The 12,316-nt window shown below is 41.7% G+C and overlaps 1 protein-coding gene across 14 annotated transcripts in view; it reads right to left on the reverse strand.

The window, feature by feature from the left end:
* Positions 1–12,316, reverse strand: part of MYT1L (myelin transcription factor 1 like) — a 476,241-nt gene that overhangs the window by 344,481 nt on the left and 119,444 nt on the right. For all 14 annotated transcript variants that reach the window (XR_008379597.1, XR_008379596.1, XM_053588628.1 and 11 more), the window contains exon 3: positions 2,016–2,123. The gene's annotated coding sequence lies outside the window, so the exon portion shown is untranslated. The remainder of the gene's footprint in view (positions 1–2,015; positions 2,124–12,316) is intronic.

Consider the following 12,316-nt stretch of genomic DNA (forward strand, 5'->3'; position numbering starts at 1 on the left):
CACTTTGCACAACAGTGGCAGTGATGTACAGTTGCTGCAGACACCATATAGCCCACAAAGTCTAAACTGTTTACTATCTGGCTCTTTACAAGAAAAGTTGGCGCACCTTGGTCTACGCAATATGGTGATTTACAAATTGTCATTTTATAGATGATCATATGAAAAGTTGTATTTGTTCCCAGAAGTTGTTATAACACTGTGTTCTCAATATAACAATGTATTCTCATTTTGTAATGTTAAATCTACTTATTTCAACTATTTTATTGATATTTCATCACCCACAAACTAAAGTATTCACCACATATTTAGAGAAAATATTGATTATCCCCTGAGGGTCAAAAGTTCATCTTAAAAGGATGAAGGAGGAGATAACATATCCCAGACATCACAGGGCGTGTGTCCCTTTGTGGAGCTAACTCCTGCTGACCTTCATGTGTCATCATCAGAACCCTCCAGGTGAGAAACGGTTGGTATGTCCTGAGGACCCAACAAAATAGTCAACTGAAACGCAGGCACCGCCGTGCTTCCACCGTTGCCATCACCTGTGGGGCAGGGAGCACACGGAGGCTGCTGCTAACAAATGCCTCTTATACCCAGAAGGGGCTACTCACTCCGGCCTGGGTGGAGTGGTTGCAACAGACGCTCCCCAAGAGGGTGGAAGGGCCAGTATAAAGCAGAGCCAGGCAAGGGGTCTCTGGACCCAGGACCTCCTTTTCCCTGAGTGAGCACCCGCCGTTCCTGCACATCCTTGAAAATGCACAGATGTCAACATCAAACATGATGCCTTAGTGGAGAAGCCTGTTCAAGGTCAAGTTTAGATGTGGATTTCTCTCTCAAAACTAGCTTATTTTTTCTTGTTTTAATTCCTGATGAGACTGTATTTAAATGCTTTGTATTAAACTACACTGACAATTCTCATTTAAATGTGAAAATCTAACTCAATGCCATAAAGCCATGTTTAAAAATTACACCCACATAAAATATTCCATTGAAGGCTCTCATTACTAAAACTCAATAGATTAGATGAAACAAGATAGCCGATAGATGTACTAAACACCTATAACTCAGAAAGGGACTGATTTTAAAGGCAGTATGAGTTACCGCTCAACGTGAATGGGTTCTTTTGTTTTTTGTTTTTCTAACCCCGGGGAAATGTACAATTAAACATAATGCCTTCCCCTAACTGAACCAATGAGTGCAGTGGGTTTCTTCAGGGAAAATGAATAGGGCATAGACAGGAAAATAATTAGAACAACTGTGACCTATTACAGCAGCTCATAAAGCTCTTAAAGACTGCAGCACCCACAAGGTAGCAGCATGTGGAAGACAATCCCAGGCTCTAATTTCCTTGTCGTGGGAAGTAGCTCTATTCTCAGACGGGCAAACGGGGTGCTCAGCAGACAAATAAATTACTACTGTGTGGTGAACCTTAAAACACATGCCATGGTTTCCTTACAGAGCACTTTGAAGTTACCATTTTACCAGAATTTTCTTCTTTTGCTCCATCAAAGTAACATGTGTAAAATACACTTCTGAGTGTGAGTGATGCAAAGACAATAGCAGAGTGCCTCCGTCAGGCTCGCGCACAGTCAGAAGCAGAGGCTTGGCAAGGTCTGAGAGTCTGCTCACATCACCACCACGTCAGCTTCCAGCCCTACACATCCCACGCCAGCCCTCCAAACCACAGTTCTCCAACTTCACTGATGCAAGTAGGGAGTCAGTGTGACTCTAAGGAAAACATTTCTGTTGGAGGGTCACTGGCACCAACACAGCTACCACATCACTCCTGCCACACCTAAGTTTAGTGGTAAGAACATGTACATCACCTAATTAAGCTGCAATTGACTGCTTAGCATGAATTTCTGTATTAGACAGAACTTATATCTGCCTCCCAGAAGCCATGGAGCACCAGGCAGCTAAGCTGAGAGCATTTACTCAGAGCAGCTAACGGGAAAAGCACTACAGAGGACACTCATCAACTCTCCCGGAGGTACCGGGCTGGGGTGGGTAAGTACCTGAGCTCGTCTGCGAGGCGCTGGTCTTCCGGCCTGATGGTGTTGCCCACCAGGGTTTAAAGATGCCCACCGGATGGGAATTCACCAACTCTCCTTCGTGTTCATTTTCTAAGGGCAGAACAACAACAACAACGTCCTTAGCACTGAAGACAGACCACAAAACTCCTTTGTGCTATTGTGCCGGCGGCAAGGAGTTATATTTACAGAGAGGTAGTTGTGTGTAAAGATGTGTAAGTGGTTCTACACAGAAGCTCTGTTCTGAACGCTCATAATGGATACATAGGAATCCTTTCTAAACATTTAGTAAATTCATTTTGAGATATAAGATATTTAACATTTTAAATATAAGTCTAGGCTTGAAGGTAAAACTAACTGCACTTAATATTTAAATTGACCAATTATCAGCTAATTCGTGAGATTACTGCCTTTGTTAATAATTTGAAGTAATCAGGGAACAATAAGTGAGAAATATTTTTAGATGTTTAACTATTTCTTGGAAATAATGCAATTTCATTCATAACAAAGTATAGTTTGTTGATTAACAAGGGCACTTCCAAATGTCAGCTCAATTTTATCTTAGAAAAACAACAAAATAAATTAGCTTCATTAATGAAAATTTAGAAATTTTATTAACTTCCCATCAAGGTTTTCTCCAATATTGTCTCAGTATTAAAACATTGCCTATTTAATTCAAAAATACTCAGATTATCTCACAGTATACTGCCAGAGAGAATTTAGGTTTTTTGTTTTTTTTAAAAAATGATCTAAGTGAGAGAGCTGTGTGTCTCAGTTGTTGAAGCTATTGTTTCTGTGAAGGCCTCTCCATTCAGAGATGCTCATTAGAATGCGTCTATGGCAGTAACAGAACAGTTAATGGGCAGCAGCAGAGCTCAGGAAGACAGAGAGACCCTCAGGGGAGCCCCATGCTGTCTGTGATCCGCTGGACCCCGGCACTGCCATCAATCCTCCAGAAGATACTGTGCTTCCTGCTACCTCACAACACAGAAGACATTCAGAGCACTTAGCAAGCACAACTGGAAATAAGGTAACACACAATTTCCTATGAAACACACAGGCAGCCTATAAAATGCATCCATAACAAAACTGATTAAGAATTTACTGAAACAAACACGTAAAGGAGAGAATAATTCAGAAATACATCTGTGGAGTTAGAAAGGTTTTAGAATTATCCTGAAGGTTAAAAACTCAAATGAAAGTTAGTGCATTTGTTTTGTGTCAAAGTCTAGCATCATTAGTTTGGAATTATCTCAACATTCACAATATATTTAGCTAATAATGCAAATTACTTGGGGTTTTATGTATCACAGTGCACAGCTATATACACAGAAAATACACGAAGAGAATGATGTGTTGTGTGGCGTTTTCTATCAGTATCCAGCATAATTACGTCTACAGACTCACAATATACACACACAATCATAGTCTCGTACACTCACACACACCTTATCCACACACATAATACACAAACTCACACCACATATACATAATATAAATACCAGAAAATCTTGCATTTTTTCTCAACTCTAATTGCCTTTCATTTACATGTGATTTGTACACTTAACTCGGATATGACAAAGGCAAATGCCCCCAAACATTCTCACGTCAGATATACCACCCACAAGCCACCTGCTACCCAGGGCACCTTCAGCTTCCACACCCCCCGTCCTTCAGTCCTATCTGTGATGCTCAGAACTCAGAACCCAAGTCCTCGCAAGACAGAGGCAGGAGTGAGAGCACACAGGCAGATTCTTTCTCTAGACAACTCAGAGCCTGACAAAGATGAACGTGATGTGTGCTAGGTGGGTATTTACTGTGACGTGGCCTTGCTGGGTCTGTCTGGATGTTCCCTGGTCCTTGGATTCCAGTGTTGAGAATGAGTGCTAGTACCACGTTGAGCTGGTGATGAAGTGATCACAGACACAAAGCAATTGTACACAGTTCATTACATAAAAAAAAAAAAAAAAATGAAAGAATGAAAATAAAGGCCAGATGTGGTGGCTTACACCTGTAATCCCAGCACTCTGGGAGGCTGAGGCAGGAGGATTGCTCGAGCCCAGGAGTTTAAGGTTGCTGTGAGCTATGACACCACAGCACTCTTCCCTGGATGATGGAGAGATACTCTGTCTCAAAAAAAAAAAAAATAATAAAGGAAGAAAGGAAGCTACACAAAGTGAAAATATGTTCCAGAGAAAGAGAAACAGGTCAATCTCCAGGAATGGAAAAAGACCCAGAGTCTAAGCGTACACTGCCTTTTGTAAGGTCACTAGCTTGTCCCACCTTTCTCCTGACAGGATTGGTGGTTGTTTCTTGCCTTTGGGGTGATTGACAGGTTGGGGTTATATGATAGATTCCATTGCAGGCTTAATTAGATGGTAATGAGCTCTAGGTCAATTACAGGCCACTATAATTTTTACCATGTATGTTCCCACCAGGAAACAGTTCCCAGCTGCAACTTAGCTACAATTCGGTTCTGCTCCCTGTCCTCAGTCACTTCCTTGCCACCTGTTTACCCGCCACCAGACCTTACAGCCTGATCTGAACCTGATCCCTACTGCTCCAGTCAGATTATTCTAGGGCAATTAACACATAAACTTAACATGATTACTTCTGAAAAATATTATGGTTTAAAAATAACTATTCTTTTAACTGGGTATTTTTATTTACATATAATTATTTCTGGATTGGAATGACTAATCTCAGTCAATATTGATGTGGATGTTTCTTGAATGAATGAACCTCTGTGAAGTTCAAGTTCTCTACCCGACAGTGATAGGACTTCACCAAAAGTTAGGATACGTGCTTTAGCATCAGGTTTACTAAGAACTGCCAATGTCTAGCTGTGGCACCTAATATGAATCCCTAGTCAGTGAGCCAACTGGACAAGAAGTGTGGCAGTACCATTTTGTAGACTCAGATCTCCTTTCCGTGCTTGTTTATATATCAAGTATGAATTTATAGCTTTGAATGTTGGCTATATGGCATTGGGGACTGCTATACAAATGCCTTGAGACATGATTCTAAAGCTGAGTTCTGACCAGTAAAGGAGTGATGAAGTCCTTCCTCCACCCTCTCTTGGAGGAGTATTCCCCACCATCCCTGGGGGATCCAGAACAAAAAGGAGGCAGTTTCTGGTGATATTCCAGAAAATGTCAGTGCATTCAAGGGTTATCCCTCCTGCTGTCATGCTGCTTTCCTAAGATTTCTTACTGTCAACCGATTTAAGTTTTGCTGAAATGTGTGCCTGCTTAGCAATCTGAATCGCTGCTACAGGATTAACTACTGGTGAAAATGGTCTTGATTTTTATTTTTCTCCTTAAAAGTTCTATGTGAGATGAGTTAAAAAATGAGAGACGTGTTTTGACAGTGCTGCTTCTTCAAACATATAATATTGAACAATAAGAACCAGTCATTTGCCTGACAAAAGTCCACCTCACATGCCACCATCAGAGAACTGAGACAGTTTCAGATGAGACCTCTACCTAGAAAGAAATGCAAAGACTTCTGAGCCTGGTTTTGTGTGCTTTCCGGGACCCTTGTTCAATACTGTCTAAGCAAGAAAACTGCTTTTTAAAAAGCCTTATATGTACGTGAGCGATCAAATTTGGGATCCACAACGGCCAGAGAGGACAGTGCACACAGCAGCCAGCTTGGAGTGCAGTCTCGGCCACCTCTGTGTCCCCACAGGGACCTGAAAGCGCATCTCCTGTTCTGCTGCTTGTTCTTCCAACTCATCAACACCTTTAAATAGAGGTGAGACCTCAATGCAGAGTCTGGGTTGAGATGAATAAACAGTCCATACTATCTGGTCCATAGCAGGTTCTCCAGTAGTCTTTCCTGGGAAAGAAGGAATTATGTTTCCTTTTATGCCAACTTACCTATATTTTAGTTAACCCACTCCCTTGCTTATTTTAAGAGAATTTTCTCATGAAAGAGTAATTTAGCTTCTAGTCGGCCATAAAATTTAGAACATGTCCACTTTCACTTCTTCAAAGAAAAGAAAAAGTGATCATTTTCTGAAGGATAGCAATATAGATAAGAAAGAGGAAATACATTATCAATGAAGTAATGAAGGAGAACATCTTAGGAAAACATAACAGAAAATCAGAAGGGTGAAAGTATTTAAATCCCCTTCATCTCATTTTTAAATGCTCATGTGCCTCCTCTTCTTGTGTTCTAAAGCCTAAACCAATTACACGTTTGTCTGATAATTATATGGAACCTTAGAATGCATTTTTGGCAATTAACGTTCAGGTCTACCTCCCACATATGAGTTTTCCTGTGGATCACCTGTCAGTATTCACCACATAACCTTAATCTAAACTTTCAAGTAATAGACCATTGATTCCAACTAGCAGAGTAAAAAGACAACAGTAAATGTATATTTGAAGCTATTTGTAGATAAATCATCACATGCATAACCTCTCCTCGGTTTTCCTTTGTGTCCTGAGTTTAGATGTCTAATACCACTAAATCACTGATTCTCAAAATAATCGGTGGAAAGGACACCCAGGCTCCACACTGCAGCTTGGAGCTCTCCAGGGGTTTCTCCATGCAGGAGGCAGGAGTCTTCTATGGGGAGGCAGTGAGGATGGTGTGAACAGACTCTCCTGCAGGTTTGCCAGATGTAGATGAAACAACCTTGATGTCAGGCATTTGGCATCCTAGATGAAAATTTTACATGTGCATATGCTATCCTAACAACTCCAGTTTGTGTTATCTACCAAATTTGTTCTAGTCGCATGTGTGCATAGATGCATTAATAAAATTTTACAATGCAGTACTGTGTATAATCAAAAGTCAAAATCATCAGTGGTGTCAGACTGATTAAATTATTTATGATAGATAATGATCTAGAATTGGTCATATGCACTGCTAAAGGTGGGATCATCAAGATAAATGGTGAAGTGGTTACAGGGGTGCAGAGAAGCATGCACAGTATCCCCCAGTCTGCACACCAGACAAGTCAAGAACCCAGTAATGCATCTTACATTCACACATGCACATCTGTGAACACCGAAAACACGGGGTGCTACCAACCCAATAATTAATAGTAATGATCTTTGGAACAAAGAGTGGGGTTGTGAGGACTAAGAAAGACTTTCATTTTTTGCCTTAAATACTTCTATTTGTTTAATATTTTATTGCCAAAGCAAATTTATGTAACATTTCTATAACAAAATAATCAGAAAAAATATAATTTCATATATCTGTTACTATTTTCAAAAGGTATACACGCATTACCATAAGGATTGCTTAATAAATTTAAGAATTTACACTTTCAGAGTCAATAATCGTTAGCAGCAACTTGAGCTCCCAAGACACCCAAACCATTCCGGGCCTCACGGCACGCGGGTTCATCACAGGTCCGGGCCTGTTCACAGTGTAGGCCTCAGTAAGCAACATAAGCAGGAACTCACATCTAATCTAAGTCCAATTAGAACATTCTAGCCCATTTAAAAAAAAAAAAAATCCAGATTAACCAAAATGGTAGAGAAAGGCAAGTAAAAATGGAGGCAATTTAAACACAGGAGGCCGGGTCCCCACGGAGGGACACTTACCCGGGCAGCGGGTGGGGGCGGGCGCCCTGGACCACCGGACAGGGGCCCCGGGACGTCCACCTGTGCTCAAGTCCAGGAGGGACGCACGACCGTCCCAGCGGTGCCGTCCCCATCTCCCCCCAACATCTACATAAATCGTAACTTAGAAAAATCTAAGAATTAACTTTGTTGATGTCATTAATAAAATAACACTTCAGACATCACGGCGTGTGCGGGCGTGGAAACGCCAACGGTCAGCACGAGCGGTCCCTCCGAGAGGTCTAGGCTGGCCCGGAAGAGTTCCTCCCACACGTGCCCGCCCCGGAAGCAGTTCTTCCCACACGTGCCGGCCGCAGCCTCGAGACCTGGCCCGGAAGCCGCTCCTCAGGTCCAGGAGCTTTCGGCTCGGGTGCGCCTCCCTGCCCACCCCAAAGCCTGGTGGTTCTTTTTCTCTTTTCAAACAAAGCTTCCCCCAGGCCAATGCCTAAGTAATTCCCAGTCAGGGTTCAGAGCCGCGGGCTGATCCCGCTGTTCCTTCCTGGCAGCCCCTCCGTTCAGGGGCTCGGCGGCACTCAGGGTCCCCACTTTATCCTCCCGGCCGGCGTGACTGACCGCGGCCTTCCGTTCCGCCCGGCGAAGAATCCTCTCGGTGTCACACCCGCTCAGTACAGAGTCAGCGCAAGAGTCGTTATTGTTGTCATCTAACCCCTCGTGCTCCTTCCACAATCTGTCACCAGAAGTGGTTTCGCTTTTTGCCAGCGACGCGGCCAGGCGGGCCCTGACTTGGTGCTGCAGCCTCCCGGGCCTCGGAGCGGGCGCCCCGCCGCTGCCTCCTGTGTGGCCTTGACCCTCAGACACGGCCTTCTGGGTCCTCCAGCGTACCCGGTGCTTCCTAGGTCGGTTCTCACCGGTCCTGCCTCGGTAGCCTTCCCGTGAAACCCCAGCGTTTGTTTGCTCCGAGACTTCTTCATTCCCTCGTGCCCTGAGCTGAGAGCAGCGCCGTCCTCTGCCCCATCCTGGCTGTGACCACCGATCGTCTGACTTAACGGGCTGAGCACAGGAGCCTCATCTGTGCCTTCTGTACCATCGGGGACCAGAGGAGAGCAGCCTCGTTACGTGAATGAATTAAATAACAACAACAGTCGTAATAAAAGTAGGCTGTGTGTTCCTTGACAGTTTAGAAATGTTACTGTGAATTCCTCATGGGATGGAGCACAGAGCTAGAATGTTTACTGATCAAATGGAGAAATACAGGCTATTTTATCAGTCACCAACAAGCACCTGTACAGGAGGGAGGAGGGGAGAGCACGTGGCAGGGAAACAGCGCTGCGTGGGTGCCCGGCAGGGGCGCGTGTGCTCACAAGAGTGTGTTTAATTCTCTGTTGTTTTTCACACCCAGAAATGGCATGGATCAATCGTGTTATTGATTGATACCTGAAAGCCACAAAAGGTACAAGGAATTCTTGGGGAAAAATCTAGAATTGTAGCAGCAAGCCCCACTCTTACTAAAGGTAAAGATGACCATCAAGGGCTGTGCATGCAAAACGTGACTTAAAAGTGTCATTGGTTCAACTTAAACCAAGGCCACACGTTTCACTGGAAAATCCTGTGCCACTCAGAACTAGTACACTCAAAAAGCACAGAGAAGTGGAAGGGACAGGATAGGTGCTGGTATCGTAGTATTATAATAATCCTATTATTTTAATATAAAATAATATTATTTTAATATTATCAAATATATAGTTACTAGTTATGTATAAAGTAAATATATGTTTAGTGTTAATACATGTTCAAAAGAAATGAGTGAAAATTATAATACAAGTGCCCTCTCATCCTGATTACAGAGTCAGGTGCGCAGCATCTCCAGTAAAGGTCAAAAGAGAGCATGGAAACCCAAACTGAGAGCTTCTACCCCTACGGTTTATTTTTATGCAAAGACATATTTTTAATACAATATAGGATTTAAAAATGTTTAAGTGGCAACGTGGTATGTTCTTAAATTTAAAAAATTGGGGAATTATTTCATAAGATTTATCAATTAAATCCAATATACTCAACCTCTTGTTCCTGAACATGGCACAGCACTCATCTGAGCAGCACAGCAAGAACTTGCCTCTGGCCTGAACTCCCTGTGCACCCATAGATGTGAACTTGGGGCCTGGACAAGTTGTCTCTACTGCAGGACAGGCAAGGTTACCTCAGCTGTGGGAAGAAAAGCCCTGTCTCCTCCTATGAGCATATTCCCTCCCCCCATTAGCTTTAATTATAAGAAAGAGGATTCCCAGCCTAGACACCCAGGAAAGGACTGTGCAGAGAGATGCCTTGACGGAACCCCTGGCCCTATCAACAAACAGACTACTTTGGGAATGTTTTTCCACCTCTCTGGGCTTCCATTTTGTCATCTGTGAAATGCAAATATTGTTAGTAATTGTATCTACCTTAGTATTGTCAGAGAATCAATTGAGGTAACAACTCAGCATTTAGTAAAGCTCCTGCCATCAAAAGCCCTCCCAGTAGCTAGTCAACAACTCTTCCATAAGCATCCAATACCTGGGCCTGGGGACCCTTTTCATGTTGGAAGCAAAATTAATATAGCTGTAATAAAATGAGGCCACATGCAAGAAAGTGCAATTAGATATACTTAAAAATATACATTATCTTGTAAAAAAAATCTAACTGTTATGTACTTAATAATTTCAGAAATTGAAAGCTATTTGTTAATTTTAAAGTTAACTAACCTTTTAATGACTTTGCTGTGTCTACTTTTTGTTGGAAAGCATTTGAATATTTGCAGCATGGAGGTCTACCATTTCAGTTGAGCCTCTAGATGGGTATCAATCATTTGCAACCCTAAGGGTGTCTTGATTTGAGTTAAGGTAGAAGAATGTAGATTCACAGCAATAAGTGATTGAAAAGCACGAAAGCATTTTGGGGCATGTTGCTGAAGGCAGACGTGTTTCACTGCATTTTTCCATATTTCAACTGAATCTTTCTGAGCCTCAAACAGTGATTTTAAGATGTCATCTGCTGAGATGTTGAGAGCTCAATCAATTCCATATGTAGTTTTTTAGGTGCCTTGGTGTTTGGTGACATCAACTAGGTGTGGCTAAAATGCTAATTTGAGTGTGGTCATTCTCTAAGTTCGTGAACCTTTCATTGTATTCTCCAATTAATAGGTCTTTAACAGCTGCATATTCTTCAAATGATTTGCATATCACATCCTGCTTATTAAGGATCTTTGCTAACTGGAGAAAATGTTGATCTGAAATTTCCTTTGAAAGACGTGTTTAGAAAAAAGATAAATGCTTGGATGGTTTGCCACAGAAATCATATATAGACTTAGTTTTACCTTACAAAGAAATATTCAAGTCATTTTGATTTGACATGATATTGCATAGAAATAACAACATTTCTACAGAAATCTTCTCTCAATAATTCACATTGCTGATTCTGTTCTTCACAAAATTTAAATATCTCTTCTTGTAGAGGTAAAATTTTGACTAACACCTGTCTATATGATAGCCAGTGCACTTTAGAATGATATCCACGCTGAACACCTCATTCCTCAACTTTCCATGTTGCATTTGAATGAATATAGTTAACCATACTTTTTTTTGTTTTTTTGTAGAGACAGAGTCTCACTTTAAGGCCCTCGGTAGAGTGCCGTGGCCTCATACAGCTCACAGCAACCTCCAACTCCTGGGCTTAAGAGATTCTCTTGCCTCAGCCTCTCAAGTAGCTGGGACTACAGGCGCCCGCCACAACGCCCGGCTATAGTTAACCATACTTAATAACTTGTTGCAAAGTGTCACTTAAAATATTCGCTTTAGCACAGAGACTTTGCTGATGCAAGATACAATCAAAAGAGATGAGAGAATCTGGGTCTGTTAGTACATTTTTTTTTATCTGTGCAATAAACCCTTCATGTTCTCCTGTCATGGAAAGAGCTCCATCTGTACATATGCTCACTAAATTTACCAAATTCAGTCCAACTTCACAACATTTATTTTGAAAGATGCTGAGCTATCTACCATGTTCTGTTCACAAGAGTGTCCAAAGTGAGGAACTCTTCATAGCAAAGAAAATCCATTACGAGCTGAATGTAGTATAAAACCCAAAGCAGTTGAGTAATACATATTTTCCTTTTGAAGTATTGCATGAAGTTGTTCTGATAAGTTGAAGGCTAATTCATGCTGCCAGTCACATATGGTTCTTCTTGAAAGAGGCAGTTGTTTGTACTTAGAAATGTTACCAAGGTCTCAGCACCCTACAACTTGGACAATGCATTCTTTAATAATTTCTACATTAGTAAGTGACTTCTCTTTGTCCCAGAGTATACAAGCCACTTTTATAAGTTGCTTTAGCACCATTACTTAAAGGTATTTTCTTTTGCTTTTCATCTTTTAATTTCTGCAGTACCTTCCACATCTGTCCCTCTAATTTAAAGTATGTGTGGACCTTACAGTGTTATAATGCTGTCAAGCACTGAATTTCTTTAATGTTGGTGTTGCAACACATATCACAATTTGTATCACAAATCATCTTATCTTTAGCGGAAACAAGAAAATAGTGCAAATCCTCATCCTTGTTAAAAGAATCTGTTTTCTTCCTTCAGTGTCCTCATCTTCTTTCATATGATGGACTGTTACGCAGACAGAATTTAAAAATACTGTGGAGATACGCAATTATTCACAAATTCCCCTTCAAACAGAAACACAGTGTGCTGTTGTCAAAAGCCGGTAA

This window comes from Nycticebus coucang, chromosome 4, assembly GCF_027406575.1.
Source record: "Nycticebus coucang isolate mNycCou1 chromosome 4, mNycCou1.pri, whole genome shotgun sequence".
Classification (NCBI taxonomy): Eukaryota; Metazoa; Chordata; class Mammalia; order Primates; family Lorisidae; genus Nycticebus; species Nycticebus coucang.